Here is a 7,500-nt window from a genome sequence, read left to right on the forward strand (position 1 = left end):
TGTTCCATTGGCCCTTTCCACCATTCCCTGCAACTGTGGGTGATAGACACAGCCCAATCTGTCGTATTCTTAAATACTGGAACACTCTTCGAATCACATTGTTCACAAAGTGAGTACCACTGTCTGAGCTGATCTTATCAGGAATACCAAACCTTGGAATCACCTCACGACACAAAAATTTAGCCACTGAATCTGCATCTGCTTTAGCTGTTGGGTGCGCCTCCACCCATCTACTAAACCTATCCTCCACCACCAAAACATACCTTTTCTTCTCCTTCACCTCAGCCATATCCATGAAGTCAATGATCAGATGCCTGAATGGTCTGTCTGGCTCTGGTATGTGACCTATTGGGGCAGTAAAACTTTTCCTGTTGTTGTATTCTGCGCATATTTCACAATGTGCTAACCTGTGATCAACCATCTGAGCTAAATACGGAGACCACCATGCTCTTTGAATCCGTTTGATCACTTCCCCCCTTGCGCAATGGCTCAAGCCATGCGCATCATTAATCAACGATGTGAGAACTGAGAGAGGAGCCACAAAATGTCCCTGAGGACCCCGCCATACGCCTGTCCGTGCATTCTTAACCGCCCCCCTTTTTATCCACTTAGATATCTCATACACTGAGGCCGAGTTTTGCGCTGCGGCTAAGGAGGTTAAGTCCGTTTCTGGGTAGTCATCGCCTTCCGAGTCGGTCACAAGCATAATGTTGGTATGTCCTAAAGCTGCTGATTTTGCTGCCTCATCTGCTGCAGTGTTTCCACTGGTAACAAAAGAGCCATCTGTTTTATGTGCTAAACATTTGACGATGGCTAGTTTAGCTGGCAGAGTAATAGCATGTAACAAATCAGTTATGGCCATTCCATGCGTCACAGGAGAGCCATCTGCTCTCAATAACCCTCTCTGGGCCCATGTAGGGCCGAAGTAATGACACACACCATAAGCATACTGAGAATCCGTGAAAATAGTACAAGATTTCCCTGCAGCTAGCTTACAAGCTGCGGCGAGCGCTTTTAACTCAGCCAATTGTGCGGAACATGGTTGAGAAACAGTCGTAGACTGAACAGTAACAAAGCTAGTCAAATCATTACTGGGCGCTACTATGGCGTAACCCCCCAAGTTCCCGTCTAGGCCTCTAAAGCACGAGCCGTCAACAAAAAAGGTTACATCCGAATGTGGCAAAGGTTGATTTTCAAGGTCTTGACACGCTTTAGAGTATGTGGCTGAAACTTGCTGACAATCGTGCGGTTCACCATCCAATGGTGACATCATTCTATCAGCTGGATTAACTGTCTGGCATCTTTGAATAGTCAATTCTGGTGAAGAGAGAATTACGTCGTAACCCGTCTTCCGTGCATGAGTTATCACAAATGTCGGACTGGTAAGCAGGGCATGTAACGCATGTGTAGTGTACAATATAGTAGGATGGCCCATTGTAATGGTTGACGCCTTTTGATACGCAAAGGCTGCTGCTGCTAATCCACGGTAACACGGCGGCATACCACTCTCAATGTTGTCTAGCCTGCAGCTAAAGTAAGCAACAGGCTGCTTGCCTGGTCCCTGTTGCTGAGTTAACACGGCATTAGCGAAGCCTCGTTTCTCTGATACATACAGGAAGAATGGCTTACCGTAATCAGGACTCGCTAGTGCTGGTGCTGTACAAAGATCCTCCTTCAGCATTTCGAAAGCTGCAACGGCCTCCGTCGTCCAAACCAATGCAGCTTTCTTTTGATCAGCTGCTTTTATCAACGCACGTAGTGGAGCTACCTTCAATGCAAAATCTACTATCCACTGTCTGCTATAACCCACCATACCCAAGAAAGACAACATCTGCCCAACCGTTTGCGGTTTCGGGGCTTTACGGACCGCCTCTAGATGCGTAGGCGACAGCTTACGACTAGTGCCATGCAAAACTCTTCCTAGATACTCTACTTCCTGTTTGCAGAACTGTAACTTTTCCTTGCTCACCTTGTGTCCGTTTTCTGCTAAGAGTCTCAATACTTTTAGGGAGTCTGCCTGGCACTGTTCTTTAGTTGGGCTACAAATCAAGATGTCATCAACATATGTCAGGAGAAGACTATCAATATCCAATGAAGCTAGATCCCTAGCCACAATCCGATTGAAAATTGATGGGCTTTCACAATAGCCCTGGGGCAATCTCGTGTATGTGTACTGTTGGCCGTTATACGTGAACGCAAACAAATGTTGTGAATCTGGATGCAGTGGAATACTGAAAAATGCTGAACACAAATCAATAACCGTGTACCACTTAGTATTGCCTGGGATGTTGGAGAGTAACGTATGTGGATCTGGGACTATGGGCGCTTCTGCCTCAACTATATGGTTAATAGCACGTAAATCATGCACAAGTTGCCACTTATCTGAGTTTGGTTTTCTAATTGGGAATATTGGAGTGTTGCAGCGGCTATGTGTTGGTATTAAAACCCCTGCCTCCAATAACCCCTCGAGTGTAGGCCCTATCCCTGCCTGAGCCTGTGGTGTTAGTGGATATTGTTTCTTATACGGGTACCTGACATTAGGTTTAAGTTTTATCAAAACCTGTCCTGCTGACTTTGAGTCCTACGTCCGTAGAGTGCTGAGTCCAGAGCACACTTGGGATTGTGGCTAACAGCCCTTCAGTTTCTGTATCCGATTGTTTATCTGGTGCGATGTCTTTGTCATCTGAAAGTGGTAACTGATAGATAGGCGACATTTTCTTTTCTATCAAGGTTTGTGTGGCTCTTAAAGTGTCTGTGCCTTTTTGAGAAATGCGCACAAATTTTCCATCCGGTGAGGTGTGCATGTACTGATTGATGGTTGGCTTCCATTCCAGCACCTGGCTAGTTTCTTTGAGCATTGGTCCCAGGTCTTTCGATTCATATCCTCCTGCTACCATCAGTGTGATGTGTGGTATTGAGTTTGTAATCTGGTACCAGCTCTTTAAGTTACTGGGTAACTGAACTGCCGCTGCCACTCCTTGAGGGCCCACGAAGATGTCTGTTGTCACCACATCAAACAGTTTTCCTTCCAACATGTCTGACCATAGTGTTGCATATTCTTCATTGGTGCTGTCAGGGTCAAAACACATAGTACAGTGCAACGGGCTTTTAGGTTCGGTGTAATCCGGCCGCATAGCCTGTATCCATGGCTTCCACTGTAAATAGCTGGCCTACAACTCTGATAATGAGGGATTGTCGTTCTGTAGCCAATACACTGTGCTACACTCTGTGTCTGCCTGCGTCCCAGCCATGAGATATTGTTCTGCTGTGGTTCTGTCTGGGAATGTTACCCAGAGGCCTGTAGGACTGCACTGAATTCTGGCCTTAAATTTACACAAAAGATCTCGCCCCATTAAATTGACTGGTGTAGAGGGCGAGTACAAAAGTGCTGCCACAATGGTGGTGTCTTCTAATGTTAGTATCCGAGGCTCTGTGAAATGTAAGATCTGTGAGATCCCTGAGAAGCCTGTTGTTTTGATGGTCTTCCGAGCGAGAGGGAGATTCGAGCCTTCGCGCCCTATACATGAATATGTGGCACCTGTGTCGATCATGAATGGAAAAGGACGCTCATTATTGAGTGTTACCATGACAGTTGGTTCCTGTTGTGGATGCAGTGTAGTGGCATACTGCATATTCTCCCCCTCTGGCTTCTCAGGGCCGTTTCAACTCCAATTTGGTGCAGGCCCCAGTCCCGGGCCTATCTGGGGCTGATACATATGTGGGCAGTCTCTTCTCATGTGTCCAGTCCCTCCGCAGCCCCAGCACTCTAGTTGTTGTGGCTGTTGGTACTGAGGATTGGGGGGTGCCTGCGCATAACTCAGTCCTTGGGGCCCTCCAGGGCTCTGCGGCGCATATCCCTGCGGTGGTGATCCAAATCGTTCCCACGGCTGCCTTCTCCCTTGCCACCGACCTCTCAATGGGCGTCCTCTAAATCTTCCTTGTGCACCGCCAATGTGGACATTAATGGGTTGGGTCATTGGGTACACCTGGCTATTTTGTGGATGCTGTGAATTTGGTGCTACCACCTGCGGTTGTGGCATCATTTGCGGTTGCTGCGGTGTTTGTCCTTGTTGCGGCAGCATTTGGTTATTCTGTACTGGTTCTTGGCCTGCTGGGATAACCACTGCGGCTTGTATTTTCCCTGCTTTTTCTCTCTCCTTTTCTTTCTGTCTAGCTCTTGTCAGCTCGCCAAGCTGTGTTTTATATATCTGTGTCAGTAGGGCCTCTGAGGCTGTTTTCTCGTCCTTTTGTTTCTTTCTGTATTGTTCCACATAATGTATCACATGTGCTTTGTAGGTATCCCAAGGCATGGAGTTTAGACCGACCACCTCATCCAACGAGGTTTGGACTGGTTCTGGTAGACATTTCTTCAGCATTAATTTAAACAGTCCTTTACTTGTGTCCGTCTCGTCCCATGTTCCACCTGTCTCTTCCTTCCATTTATTCTGATAATCATGAATGAATTTTACTACATTTTCTTCTTCCTTCAGAATCATGTGTTCCAGTTGTCCTGGGTCCATTTTCGTGGGGTAGGTTTTCCTTATTTCATTCCACAACCTATTTCTCAATGTCCCCAGTGCTATAGCATCCCAGCCTGGTAGATCCATTGCTCCTTTTAATCCAGCTTCATCCAGTATTTCAGCTGTCTTTGCTTTCCCTATTGTTTGGGCTAATATGGCTTTCACATCTCCTATCGACAAGGTATGTCCTGCTGTCTTTTCTTCAAACTTTGTAATCCACCTCTGCCCTCCATTACATATCTCCGGTAGCTGTGAGCTTAATCCTACCATATCCATAAATGTCCATGGAACATATTGCACATCTCTTCCTTTTGTCACCAGGGGATTCATTCGAACCTCTTCCTCATCATCAAACCCATATCTCTGCGGTGCTTTTAATGACTTCTTGTCCCTTAAGGTTCTTGGTCGCGTGCGCTCCCGTTCCAGCTGCTCCTCCAACGCTGTGACTGAATTTTGTAAGCGCTCTTCTAAATCTTCCAGCTGCTGCGCGAAATTACGAACACTATCCCTCACCTTCTGCTCTCTGGTGTCCCTCTGTCTTTTTATTGCATCTTCCCTTGGCTCTATGTACAGCACTCAACAACCTGTCTCTCTGGATCTTCTCGCCAGTATTCAGCACATGGTTGTTTTTCCGGTGGCCCTGTTGCCTTTTCTGTTCGGGATTGATTATACACACCCTGTTCCTCACTCATTGGTTCATCTCTTTCCCATTCTTCCGGGAGCGTAGGGGGTGCTGTAGGCCCACTCGCACACGTTGAGATATATCTCTCGGCACTGTCCCCCACTGGTGTTGAGTGTGTGAACTCCTTTCCTTTTTGCAAATACTCTTCACTCTCTTTCTTTGCTCTTTGCAGTATCTCCTCTGCCTCCCCTTCTTCCTCATTTTCACTGTGATTTCCCCGTTTCTTTGCTCCTTCTAATTTTTCCTTTAATTGGGTTTTCGACTGATATCTCCACGTCTTCCCATCCTGTCCAGTCGGCATAGCAGTCTGTTAAGGTTGGATACACTCCCACTTGTTCCCTGCCCACCATTGGCTCGTTGTAGTTGGGTGGTGGACAGTAGGTTGGCGGTGGTCTTTCTATTTCTTTCTCCTCTCTACTCCGCTCTTCTTCCTTCTTTATCGCTCGCTTCACCGCTTCTTCCACTTCTCTGACCTTCTTTCCTTCTCTCATGAACCATTCCAGAATCTCTAATCGCCTATACTTCTTTCCTCTGGATTTATCATCATCTTTGCTTGGCTTCCAGTGTCTCAGCATTTCTTTCACTTCTGAGCAGGCCTTCTCATCAAATGTTCCTTCCACCGGCCACTGCCATGTCCCCTGAGTCCTGTCATGCCATTTCCTCATACACTTCCTGACATACTTCTCGTCAGGTTTGTGTTGCGCTATTATAATGTCAACTGGTGTAGGCTGTCTTCTCCCTTCACTCATGATGCACCCCTGTTGTGCCCTGTATGCGCTACTTCTCTCTCCTGGATTCCTGTTGCCTTCTGACCACGTCAGTGCGACGCTGATTCGTTTCACTGTCAAGCTCGGCCTTACTGGATTCTTTCTTATCTTCTCACCGAGCGCATTGATCTTATCAATCAGCACTGACGTTGCGAAACCTCTTTCCCAAAGTACGAGTCGCGGTTCTACTGTCACAGTTGCTGTCAATCCCGAACAATAGTTGTACTGGCCTGGTCTGGGCTGGAATAACTCTGCCAGGGGTTCGTCGTCCTCCTTATATGGGTCACTGATGAAATCAAATATTGGGATGGCTACACTGCTGGGCTCAGGAGCGTCAACTAGTGCTCTCAATATAGAACTCAACAACTTGGGGCGCCAAATCTTCCTCAAGGCTTCGTACCAGTCTAAGTCAGGGAACGTTCTTTGTAAGGTGTACAGTCCGTCAAACTTTGTCAGGGCCCACAATTTATCTCTAATCAAATCTTCTGGCTGCCAGTGCTCTACTCCTTCTCTATCTTTATATGTCCGTTCATCCCAAAAGTGTGTGCGTATTCCCCTTGTTTCTATCTCCAAGTCTTGGCGAAAGGCCATACAGCTGAAGAAAACAGTAGTGCGCATGCAGTATATGGTGTCAATATAATAATGTGAACTTACTATTCTGCTACTAAACGCCCCGTTTGCGTCCAAATAAGGTCTTTTTCACAGGAATTTCTCTCATACCACCTGGAACCCACCAGGACTTTCGATCATACAGGCCTTTACACATTCATACATCTGACATCATCTAGTCTTTTCAATACAAAACATGCAATTTATCATGTCACTCTATGTGGTTTTAACTTACACTCACTCTGCCTCTCTGCCTCAATAGGTTGGAGCAGAGCTGATCCGACCCTGGGCTGAGCGCCTCCGCCTCCCCAGACCACACACAACTAATGCAGAAATTCGGTTAAACAGGCTTCTGCCTTACCTCTGTCCTAGTTGGATCCCGTGTCTGGTCCGTGGGCGGCGGCCGCAGCCTCAGGTCCCGGGTCTGGGGCTCTGCTGTTCTCTCTGTGCCAATCTCGTTCACGTCGGGGTCACCAAAACAATGTGGAATAAAAACTCTACTGTACTCACTACTAAAATCTGACTCCAGCTCCACACTGACCCGACAGCTCAGTCTAAGTGAGACTCATAGTTAGTAAGGCCTCAAAACTAAATAAGCCAATCAAGCAGACTAGATGAATGCAGATAAGAGATTTTATTTTGTAATCAGCGCTGACACAAGAATTGAGATGCTCACACATGAACGTCCCAACAACCTCTACTCGGGGAACTCCAACTACAGCCTTTATATACATTTCCCTTATCTTCCCAATGCAACACGTCACTGGTTCTTTGCCTAGACAATCCCACCCATCTTTCCTTTTTAGACCTTTTAGATTCTTTTTTACACCATTATCTTTGAATTTACAACTTTTCAAATACCATTATAATTAAAACTTCCCTACATCATTATATTAAAAATTGGGCGTTTCCGCCCCCACTA

General features: G+C 46.6%; 1 protein-coding gene across 4 annotated transcripts in view; it reads left to right on the forward strand.

The window, feature by feature from the left end:
- LOC131343545 (NACHT, LRR and PYD domains-containing protein 3-like) overlaps window positions 1-7,500 on the forward strand; it is a 36,769-nt gene that overhangs the window by 22,513 nt on the left and 6,756 nt on the right. The window lies entirely within an intron of this gene.

The sequence above is a fragment of the Hemibagrus wyckioides genome, linkage group LG22 (genome assembly GCF_019097595.1).
Source record: "Hemibagrus wyckioides isolate EC202008001 linkage group LG22, SWU_Hwy_1.0, whole genome shotgun sequence".
In the NCBI taxonomy this organism is placed as follows: Eukaryota; Metazoa; Chordata; class Actinopteri; order Siluriformes; family Bagridae; genus Hemibagrus; species Hemibagrus wyckioides.